We start from the raw sequence: 12,284 nt of genomic DNA, 5'->3' as shown, positions 1-12,284 counted from the left end.
AGGCCAAGCCCCACCTGGCTACAGCCGCCTTTCAGGGAGTTGTGGAGAATGATAAGGCCTGAGCCTCCTTTTCTCCAGGCTGAACACCCGCAGCTCCCTCGGCTGCTCCTCACAGGACTTGTGCTCCAGGCCCTTCACCATCTAAGCTGCCCTTCTCTGGACCTGCTCCAGTCTCTCAATGTCCTTCCTGAACTGAGGGGCCCAGAACTGCCCATAGTACTTGATGTCCGCCACCTCCCTCACACCCTGCCTCAGCCACCACCCTGGGCCTTCCCTTTTGAAAGGTTGTCAAAGCAATGCCTGTGAGGTGAATGCTGTGTACTGGAGGTTTCTTCTATCCTCATCCGACAGACGAAATGCATGGAGTAAAAAACTTAATTGCCATCTGGCTTGTTCTCCACAGAGCTGGTCATGGCAGGGCTTGTTTGCCACCCTCATTTCTTTGTCCTCTTTTTGTGTCCTCAGTGCCACCTACTTGTTTGGTGCATCTTAAACATGTTCCCGAATGTTGGGCTTCCCCATTCCCATGTTCCTGTCTGTGCTTCCCTTGGCTCAGGGTAGTACCTCTGTCTCCAGTGGTCAGGATTGAGTCAGGTGTGGTTGCTGGTTAAAAAACCATGTGTGGAGCCCCACGACTAACTTGAGAAGCTGCTGGTACAAGTAATTAAGACACAGAATATTTGTTCGACATTTGGTAAAACTGTTTAGTATGTTGCTCTGACAAATGCTTAGTCAGCATTTAAGAAAGGTTTTGGTCCACCACCTTCTTCGATTGTGCCATGAATAAAAACCTTCCAGGATGTCTGCCAGCATTGTGGGCTACAAGATAAAATTTAGCGTGTGCATAGTTTTATTCTTGCAAGTAGCTTTGTTTTAAATAAAGTCACACATGCTCTGAATACACACAGACTTTGAGGCCACAGACATACAAGAACTGGGATCTCAAATGCATGATGGCAGCCAGACACAGCTGTATTCACAGAAAACCCAGAGAAAGTGGTTTACAGCACAACTACAATCTGTCCTGCCTTGTATTCTGAAGGCCTCAGAAGGGGCAGCGTAAGAAAACCTTTTTGATGGTGTCCTGTTAATCACATTCCTTACTGAGCCAAGGCTGTACACAAAATATTTCAGTAAGCCATATGAATAAAAGCAGGCAGTGCTAAGAGAACCAGCTCCTAATAATTCTAAATGCTGAATAGGAACTCACAAGAATGTCATAGGGCTGCACAGTGTGAAAACCAGCAAGCCTTCTCTTTAAGCCTAATTATGTGCAAAAGGGCCTGTAATACATTTCCTTTCAATTCATGACCAGATTTTCTCATTTCAGTGTTTATTTTCTATTCCTCTACTGAATCTTAACTTTCATAGCACGGTTTTGTACTACACATGTATGCAAATGTTTCTGTGGAATATGCTTCTATGGAATATGTACTTACCAGGTATTTGGTGTAGGACATACTAATGTCTGTCCCGAGAATGTACAGACAATAGATGAGAAGAAGCTTTCATTCCAAGCAGGCGAATGTATTTTCAAGCCAATGTCTTCTAAACACATTCTCTTGTTTTATTTCTTTCTGTCAAAGGCTCTCATAAACACGAGTGCCCTCAAGTGCGTACTCGATTCAACAAAAAACATCCTCTGCTTAAAATGGCAGATTTGTGTTTCAGAGTTTCAAACTGTAAGTGGTAGAGCCTCTGCTTGGTTTCAGAAAGCTGTGTTTAGGAAAGAAAAGTATGGAAAATGGAATATTTGCAATGAGCTCTGTGGTTTATCTTCATATATATAGTGGGTCCTTCTGACAGGCTTATTGTATCATCTGGAAAATCTGATTTCTTATGAGAAGGAAAACACCTGCAAATCTAATCTTAAGTAATAAAGTAACAAAAGTTGGTGTCCAACAGAAAAACTTTGCTATTGTTGCTTGATGAGCACATTTCAGTCAATTTTAACTTAAACTTCTTGAAATTTTTGCTGTAGTTTATTGCTGTAATACTGATTATTTTACTTTAAGCCACTGATAGTTCAGTTCTTAGTATAGTGAAGTCCCCCAAAAACCAATATGTCCTACTGAAAGTGCACACGACTGGCTTTTCTTGAACAAACTGTTGGATCACATATATATTATTTATATATTTTAATAGAAAATTTTGCTGAGTGACATGGCTCTGGTTTCAAATGCATCCTTTTTAGTAGCCATGCTCCTGAATATTTTACAGACCCCAAAATTTAGGGACAAAGTGACAAAAAATACTCAACCAAGAATCTAGTTTAAATTGACCAAAAAAAAAAAAAAAAGTAATGTCTTAAACAGTTTTCTCACCATTCACTAGATGGCAGCTGATCTTCAAGAATGGCTGTATTTCTCCTTTCAGATCTGATAATTTGGAGAGAGTAGTCATCAGTTCTTGGAGAAATTGTCCAGCATTGTCTTCAGTCCATTTCTAATATGAAACTGAAAAACCAGCACAGTGAATATTCACATAATTTTCAGCTTCATTACTTTTTCTTGTTGGGCTTGTTGCTCTCTATTTCTGGGGAAGAATTTTTTTTTTTTTTGGTCATATTTAGTGGGCCAGATTAACTTTTTTTAAAGGACAACATACAATTATTAAAGGTTCTAAAAAGAAAGGACAATATTTTGTTGTTTTTTTTTTTTAATATATGTATTGGGTTTTGATGGACTAATGTTCAAAATTCCCAATTATTATAACTCATGAAATAAAATAATTGTGTCTTGTTACAATAATTCCCAGCACACAAAGTAAATAAGATATTAAGCTGTATTTTTTTCGGTAGGTTTTACCCTATCTATTATTGGAATGGAAATTTTTATTTTAAATTGACAAATGAACTGTGTTTTTAACATAGTCCTATTTCATGGTAGATGGATTTGAAGATGAGGTCTGATTGTTTTTTGATCAAATAAGGATAGTTCAAAGTGAGTAGCTGGCATGTATATGCTTTAGGGCAGGATTTTAGTATTTTTGGGGGTTCTTTGACTAGGTATAAGTGCTGTATTACACTTAGGCTAGATATTGCACATTTCAAACACCAGGCTTTATTATAACAAAACTTCATAAATAAATAGTAAAGACATGCTTAGAAAAGGAGTGGAAAGAGTTTTTGCATGTCTGCATGTCTTTCTGGGAGGGCCACCCTCAATGTGTTTACTTAATTTTCCAGTGAACATCCAGTCTTGTATCTTTCCATGGAAGAAGTTCCCATTACTGTTAGGAATTTTGGATGGGCAAGGCATATGGGGTTTGGCCCGTGCCTTACTGTGTGGAAAGTCTCTGCCTGCTGGCAAAAGCTATGGTGAAATGACTGCACCTTAGGTAGATACCAGAGATGCTGCATCTCTGCTGGAAGTCATTGCCACCACAGTAGATGCATCAGGAAAAATGTGTGCCTGCACCTGGAGCCTTCCAGTGGACACTCACTTGTCTTAAGTTGCCAAGGAAAGGATTTTATTCTTCGAGGCTACATTTCTTTGGGAGTGACTGGAGTCCCAACTACACATTCCCTTTCTCTTGAAACTTTGGGGTGAAAGCTTTTCAAAGAGGGGAAAATGGACAGCTGCAGATAGTTTAACAAGATACATTTTTCAATTTGTCAGTATTTGTCTTTAGCACCTTTTGATTACTGCTTAGAGATGCTTGGTTATAAGTTTCAGCATAATATATAATCCAGTGGTTCGCTAAATCTTCTTTTGGATGTGCAATAGTGAGATCCTTGTGTGGTGTTCAGTATAGGAATGAGAGTAGATTGCTGAGAATTAAAGAAGGACCATACAAACGTGAGGGGCTTAGCAGCAAAATGGCAGATAAAATTCAGTATACAGGTATGAGAACCAAGGGGAACAAAGGGAGAGCAATCAAAGGGAAGCGTCACTTTTAGAGCATCAGGATAGATGATTCCATGGAAATAGCTCAGTGCTCCATGTCAAAAAGCAAATGAAATGTTAGTGTGAATTTAAAAAGGAACAGAGAACAGAGCAAAATCTTTCTCTGTCCTGTTGTTTTGGTGGTACCCCCGTACTTCAGATATTGTGTGTACTTCAGCTCTCCTGTCCTCAAACTGAAGCTAGGTGTTCAGTAGATCTGTTTTCCCACCTAGAACTTCACTTGGAAAATGTTTAATATTTTTTTTTTACACTTCCCTTCCTCCACACCACAGCTACGTGTTGTACTTTTTTCTCTCCTTTCCTCCAATGCAGATAAGTAGATTTTCTTTTTTATCTTTTTCAGGATTTGTGATAGGCCATACTGCTTTCTTCAGAACAACTATTGTCATTTCTTCACACAGTCACAGAGTATTCATGTTAGACTATAAGCCAGACTGATTTTTAGAGCAGGAATGTATATGTCATTGAATCTTAACTTAAAAACTCCATCAAGAGCAGGTAATTTACAATTTTTATTGATAAGAGTCAATAAAAGACTTTAATTTACAAACAAATATTTTCCATATAGAGGTAGCACAAAGACTAAATACTAAATCAGCAGATAATTAAGACTAATTGAGAATAAGATGTATGCGAAGCACTTGTGTTACCCTGGCTAGCATCACCTGCACTCAGGCTGTTATTTTTTTCAGGTACTTGTTTTGCTCACTCCACTTGGCTTTGACTCCTAATAATTGTTTTTTATAGTTAGGTTCAATGCCCTTATTCAAAGTATTTTTGTGAAATTTGAAATCTCTTCTCTTTGGAGACTGTAAAATTAGGTAAATGGATTAGCAATTAATCCATTTGTGTTATCATGGGAAACAATCAGCTTTTAGGAGGGAGCTCAGTGTTTAATTATGTTAGAAAGTCTTCGGTGCTCTTGTTTTTGCTTCCTTTTGTTTCATTGTTTTTGTTCCCAAGCCCTTTCAGGACTCAGAGTGCGCTGATGGGCCTTTATTACCCTGACTGCATTTACCTGGGTTCCCCACCCACACCTCTGCGCATGAGCCCAAGCTCTATTAAGGCTCAGGCTTGAGTTTTTGTTTGAGGATGGCTTGAGGTGTGGGTTTGTGCCTTCGGAGCCATCTCTGGAGTTTCTGATTTGTGTATGGACCTGGTCTCATTAGCACAGGTTTGTCTGATGGCCTGGGCTTGGGCATTATTCCTAGGCCTATATTGCCTATATTAGGAATATAGGCCTATATTGCTTGGCAAGGCTGTGCCTTGCCATCATTCTTATCAACTTTGGTTGCTGGTTTTTGTCTGTTACAGAGCTGCTGCTCCTTGCTGTTCTCCAGGTCTGTTTTGTAGCATTGCTGGTGTGTTAATGGTATGTAGCTAGTAGAGCAGTTGATAGCATGGAGCAACGTGTATGTTGGAACTTTTCTTTGCAGATGGGGACTTTCTTGTTTGGGAGCTGTTTCCTTGTAAGGTTTTGTATTTTACTTGCCTGCTGTCCAAGTTCTCAGTAGGCTACTGTCAGTTGGTGTGGGTGTCTGAAACTATTAGAATTTTTGAGTAATTACCACATACTGTCATCTCCTGTAACGTATTGTTGTGGAGTCCTGCTTGCATACCTTTAGTCACAGTTTAATTATCTAATGGAATGTGGAATATTTATTTGGTTTTAAAAATACAGAAATAAGCACATTCTAAAAAGTACTCATGATGAAAGGTTATTATTACTATTTTTGGAGATACCCTGAAACTTGTGTCATTTCCCTAGTGTAGAGTCCTTGCAAAGCATGTTAATATTTGTCATAGCAATTCTTCAGTCTTTTATTTATTCTTTTATACAAAGGTTGAGAGAAAGTACAAGAAACAAAGCTTTAATATAATATTTCTTTACTGGGAAGTTTTGTTATGGAAGGGGCATAGCTAGCAATTGCAGCTAGATGGTAATTTTGATTAAATAGGATGGAACTATTCTTCACCTGTTACCTATTGTGGAGAGGTCTATGAGCACCTCCAGTTTTCTGAGACATCTGAGGTCTTACTATTATCTGAGAAAGGCTGGTTAAGTTGGTGAAATCTGACTTCAACTTAGTACCAGTTATTTGACAGAGATCTACCCCATGCAGTGGTAAGTCTTGAATTCTGTTAAACTGTTGTGTTCTCAACCGAGTGTAATGTATTTGTTTTTTCTGCTATAAAAATTGTGTTTCAGGCATCAAATGCACTGTGGTATTAATAGAAGTCATCTGTGCTCTTTGAGAGGAACAAAGTAGACAGGGACTAAGACAGCAAAAAAAGGTTAGGAAAATCCTGGAATAGGTTCCATGAGGGCAGTCTAAAGTAGGAAAGACAGTAGGAAGGGAAAAGCAGGGATTCTTAGAATAAAACCCTGCAGTTTCTGTGTCCTTACAGTGATGCATGCATTCCTTAGGGAAATGTGAAATGATTCTACAGGTATTTTTGAGTCGTTTTATGTGAAAAACGAGCTTCGCTCTTTGTAGAATTTGAAGGAAAGTTTCAGAAAAGGGACAATTAGGAGACAACAGCACAAAGGGCGTTACGGCCGGGTGCTTCGGCAGAGAGCCAAAGGCGCACCTTCCCATCCAAAAGATCGTCTTTAAAAGTACAGCGCTCATTTCGTATTCGTCACCGGCATGCATCATTCATTCATTCTTTGGAGTTGCTGAGTATCATCTTATCAGTCTTATCTTTTTCCTTGCCTCATTTCGTCTGGTTTCGGGTTCTTCTGATAAGATTTTCCAGGAATGTAAAGACCCTCCCCAAACTGAGCACCCAAACTGCAGCCATTCTACAGCATTACGTTACAGAACCGAGGCAAAGCTTTTTTTCACACTAAGGAACATGAAAAAACCAACATCACAATCCATTCATAACAATTCTGGAACACGCGAAAAGCCAACATCACGATCCCACAGATAACAGAGGGATCGGCCGGAGGGAGCCGCGGTGCTGCGGTCCTGGCCGCGCAGTGATCCGCAGGAGGGACTATTTGTGATGCGGTCCTGCTCGCGGAGGGATCAGCGCTGATTCCGCTCCAACCGCGGCGCTGGCAAAAACGAGCTTCGCTCTTTGTAGAATGTGAAGGAAAGTTTCAGAAAAGGGACAATCAGGAGACAACAGCACAAAGGGCGTTACGGCCGGGTGCTTCGGCAGAGAGCCAAAGGCGCACCTTCCCATCCAAAGGATCGCTTTTAAAAGTACAGCGCTTGTTTCGTATTCTGTCGGGGTCTCCACCCCCGCCACGGAGCCCTGAGGGCAGGCACGGGGTTTCCCTGCCCCTGGGCAGCCTCGTGCCCCGTTGGTTGATTTGTGTTCCCTGCGCGGGCAGGGACCCTCGGCCCGGACTGTGAGGGCTCCTCGGCAGAGCCCCGGCCTTGGCTGGGGAAAGAAACATCTCTGAAACATCTACCGAGAATCTGTCCATAGATATTTCCTTTCCACGGGCCTCCTGGTTTGATACATGGTGTTACAGAATCCGCACTGGAACAGTATTCGTCACCGGTCTGATCTTTCTGATGTGAGGCTGTTCTGACTGAACAAAGGGAGTAGGAATGATTTCTACGCTGTCGGAAGAGTTCCATACCTCAGAAAATATTACAATGCAAAATAGTTCACAGAATGAAGTCTTTCTTGTAACATACTGACTTTCAGGTGCTGCTGGTTAAATAATGTCACCCAAATGCTGTAATGAATAAAAATGGAAGAAAACCATAGCAAGAATTTTCAGTGACTGACTTCCTTGGCTTCTGACTGTAGAAGCTGGAAGATGTTTATTTTTTTTCTTCTAACAAGAAGAGATTGAAGATTCCCACAGAAATAATGACCGAGTCATATTTCCAGATTCCTAGGTGTGGTACAAAATTCTTTAGGCTGGGCCTGAATGGAAAAATATTCAATTATTGCTCCTGCTGCTCCATATTGAATGTATCGTTTCCCATTTCTTCTCTTTCAGAGGGTATCAAGAATGCTGGGTCCTTAGTGCTTGGGTTATGTTGCTTCAAATAAATTCCCTGTTCCCTTAGCTCGTGGTGTGGAAGCTGAATTGAATTTCTCAGCTACCAAAGAAATGGAAGTAAATGTTTAGGTTTGTAAATCAACATTATCAGTGGATATAGGAAATCTATTGAAGGCATTGGGGATAACATGATGTCCGTGTGTTTGGAGAGGCATATTTTCAAGAACAAATGAGCTATGAATAATTTGGAGGCATTGATGACTGTAAGACATGAAGCTTGCAATGCTTTTAAATTTACATCAGTATTCAGGTGTTACCAAGAGCCAGCCCTGTTCTTTTGTAAGACCTGTAGCAGTGTATTACTTGGAAAATTTGCTGTGAGGATTTCTTTTTCCTAAGAAGGAAGTATTCTTTTCCTTTAATTTTTCCTGGTGGAAGAATTACAAACTCATCCTGTTTATAATGAGCTCAACTTAGTGCTGTGATGCAGATGTCATAATTAGACTTTGATCTTAACTTAAGTAGCTTTTTTCACTCGAGTAACAAAGCAGTATTCTACTGATGGTGTCTGTTTTGCGACCTTGCCTTAGGAGCTGGCTGACTAAATGTGTGCAAGAGATGATTGGATTGAGATACCTACATTGTTGTTTTAAAATGTCAACCTATGCATTCATGTAGGCATCGAGTTAGCAGAACTGCCAAAGGGGAAGGCTACAAGTATTTGCAATAGAAATACCTTTTTCTGCAAAGGTTTAAACCTCTGTGACTTGAGCAGTGAATAGTCCCATTGCAGTATCAAGTCAGAAGCTTAAGAATGCTCTTCCAAATTCATGTTACATGGATCATTGACAGCAAAAACATGTACTACTTGTGCAAATACAACTAGAGACTGATTTGTGTTTCAACCTATCAAGCCAACAACTTGACCTTAGGCATAGTTTGTTACATCACCCAAACTGATGGGGCAGCTTGAAAAGCACCATGAACATCAGTAGCCTGAAGGAAATCTTGTTTTTCCAGAATCTTTTTCCAAAGGAGGTTCTTGTCAAGTATAATTTCATTGTAATTGAAAATGATGATTAAAATTGGTGAAAGATAAAAGTGAAACATTAAAAAATAATAAAGTCACTTGTCAAATTGAATCTTGTTAATGGTGAACAGCTGTTTGTGACTGTGGTGAATGTAGGTCTCTGAAGCAATATCAGTGGAATAATTAACCTGTTGAGGCTGGTGGGGCTGCATCCAGTCACAGCAGATTGAATTATGACTTCAAATGTCTTTGTTGTATTTGATGGTTAGCAGAGTATGAATATTTTTCTTTCTAAAATGAAGTTGGCTAAAATTTAGTTTTTTTTCACAAAGGCATAGCTTGAAAAGCAGAACTATTGAAATTGTCCATGCATCAATAAAACCATCTTTGCTATCTATCTTGAATAAAACTGGTTCTTAATTTGGAATTTCTTGTTGGCCTGCATTTTGAAGAAGGAAACTATACAACATCTCAATAAATCTCGAAGGAAACTTTTAATTTTTTTTCCCCCTTTTGGCAGTTCTAAAATATCAGAACTTCTGAAATAAATTAGAAATGAAACTTAGCTTTTCCATGAATCGCATTTTAGGGTCCAGAACAGTCATCTGCTGAAGCAAGTTGGTATCATCACTTATAGCTGAGTAAACTGTTAGTAATTTTTAGTGTAAGTGTCCAGGAAGTATCCTTAAAGCATGTTAACTCATGTGAATTGTGACTAGGGAATTAACCTCATGAGACACATGTAATGGTTCTCTCCCACAGATCTAAAAGACTGAAAGTGACTGCTGATTAAATCTATCTAAAGATGAATTCTTTCTCAAGACTAATTCTTTCACTCTGAATGTTCTAAGTAGATCTGGTTCTCGAGCAAAGGCTTTAATAAAACTAAAGATTCTATTTCTGTTTTTCCAATTTGTAATGAAATTAAATAGCTCAGTAGAAGCACTTTTTCTCAAGTCATGCAGTATCTGTTTTACCCCCAGTGCTTTGTTCCTTAGCTTGGTTTGACTTTATTTTTTCAGCCTTTTTTCAAAGCTGTTAGAGGTTGTGCTATTTTTATGAGCTTCATATTCACTTAAGAAAACTAGAGATCAGGCTGTATCTCTTCAAAGCTCTGAATTCACTTCATTGAAGCCCAAAGCTGCATAAGCTGCAGTTGTTTCCTGCAAGTTTCATGGAAACAAGAGTCTCAGGAATAGCTTGCTTGTAGATTGGAACCAGCTATTGGCTTTATTACCTTTACCAGTGCTAGCAAGAGGTTGAGAGTTCAAGTCCAAATTTGTAGAATTCTGTTTGCTCCATTGTGTGTAGACAACTTTTTTTCTTAAAAATAGCTCAATAGGGAATCAGTTATCTCCCGGGGAATTAATTTGAAAAATCCCACTAAGTATTGTGGGAGTTGGATGGAGCCCTGACAGCCAATTTAGGAAAAACTGTACTTTGCATGGAACAGAATGTTACTGTTCAAAGCATATTTGTGTGAAGCTTGTGGAGTTCTGCTGTGGAAGAATCCGTGTAAAAATTACTATATGCATTTGTTCTCAAATCAGTCTCTGTTGATCAAATTATTTTTCACTTGAAGAATGCATTTCATTTGCCTTGCTAAAGGCTCTGTTCTCGTCTGAGATTTGAAAGCTAGAATGCTTCCAGCTTGGGAAGTCACTAGCAATCACAATTTTCCTTTTCAATTTCTGTCAATGTGTTCTCTTCTTTTGGTTTAATTTTTATCTGAAATACTGCCTTTGCAAAAGAAAATGATCTTGGAAAAGTGCAAACAGGGAGATTGAAGTGATTAAGGTATTTTCATGCACTTGTTTGTAAAGAGGACCTGCTGAATTAATCATGTGACATCTGCCTGCTAGAATGACTCTGAATATGGGAGGGGGGTAAGTAGCTTGTTGGCACAAAGCTATTGCAAGACTGCCCACCCAGGTATATGGCTGTTTTTATTACATCCCAGCTTTGATAAAGTGAGTGGATAAATAGTCTCTCAGCTTCAGATTCCCCTTGAATACTTGAAAAGGCACTTAAAAAAACCCAAACAAACAGTAGTCTGAAATGACAGAGGATCATGCATAGTAGAATTGTAAGATAAATCAAATGTATGTCCTAAAAGGAAATAGAAAGGATGGGACAGCTGAAAATTTAAAAATTGGAATTTATAGCTGTTGTAGCAGTTAAACTAAAGTTATCTTGTAAAAAATTGTACTGAATTTAAATGGTTCATAAAGTGCCTTTTTGTATGGGCAAAGGAACCTGTGCTGCTTATGCTGCACTTGGCAATTCTTTCAACAGATGTGCCTTCTCTGCAGCTGCCTTGCAGTGACATCTGCTGGGAAAAGCAGGAAGCCTTTCTTGTAATTCCAACAGTTTAGAAAGAAAGTTAATCTGAAATAAAGTGTAAGTATAATTTTTCCAAGCATGTATATATTTCCCTATGCAAGAATCTGGTATCATGAAGAGATGTAAATAATATGGAGCATTCCAATACTGAATTTTAAATGAAACTCAAATCAGTTACAGTGGCAGTTGTTTGTTTCTTAGCTACAGCCATATATACTTACTGATTTATTGAGGAATAATTATAAAATACCCATAAGACTAATTTTATTACTTAAAATATTTTAATTGCCATATTGATGTACGTCTCAAAGAAATGCTCCCCCCCAATTCACAGTTGATATAACCCCATTTTTTTCTAAAATATATTTTGATATTTTTTAATGAATAAATTTTGATGTGTTTCATATCTGTGTAGCTTAACGCAGTGCTTTAAACAAGGAAATCTTCTGTGTTCAGGGATAAATGAGCATTTAGAGGTACTTTATAGATGACTGAATATACAGTGAGTCTTTCTGCTATGTGGTGGTACTTGTGCTAAGTCAACACCAAAAAAGATTTGGGAAGTAGGGGAAAATCGAAGTGATGTAAAGGAGAAACTGCCTTTTTTTTAAGGGGCATTTCAGAAGTGAAAAATACCATGTTTGGTAGTCAGGCAGTGTATTGAGATGGAGACAAGAATTGAGAGTGGTCTCTGTCCTCAAGTAACCTGATGGAATTATGGTGGTATTATAAATAGTGGAAACAAATACTTTAAAGGGGGAAATATTGCAGGTGATGATAGTTACGAGTGCTATAAAGTAACATTATGAAAATACTTTGAATGTGCCTGCTTTTATCTGATGATACTGGAGCTTTGCAGTTCTTCTTCTGTCTGGTGAAAGGGATGAGTAGTATAACCATGGATGATACCCCAGAACTGTAGGTTTGGATTATTCAGCAGCTCGGGGCAGATGTGTTTGTTGCATGATTTAGCCCCATTAGAGCTTCACTTGAACTGCCTGAAGGTTACATGTGGCTCAAGAACCACAAA

The sequence above is a fragment of the Coloeus monedula genome (assembly GCF_965178545.1).
Source record: "Coloeus monedula genome assembly, chromosome: 14".
Classification (NCBI taxonomy): domain Eukaryota; kingdom Metazoa; phylum Chordata; class Aves; order Passeriformes; family Corvidae; genus Coloeus; species Coloeus monedula.
This window is presented reverse-complemented; position numbering follows the sequence as displayed.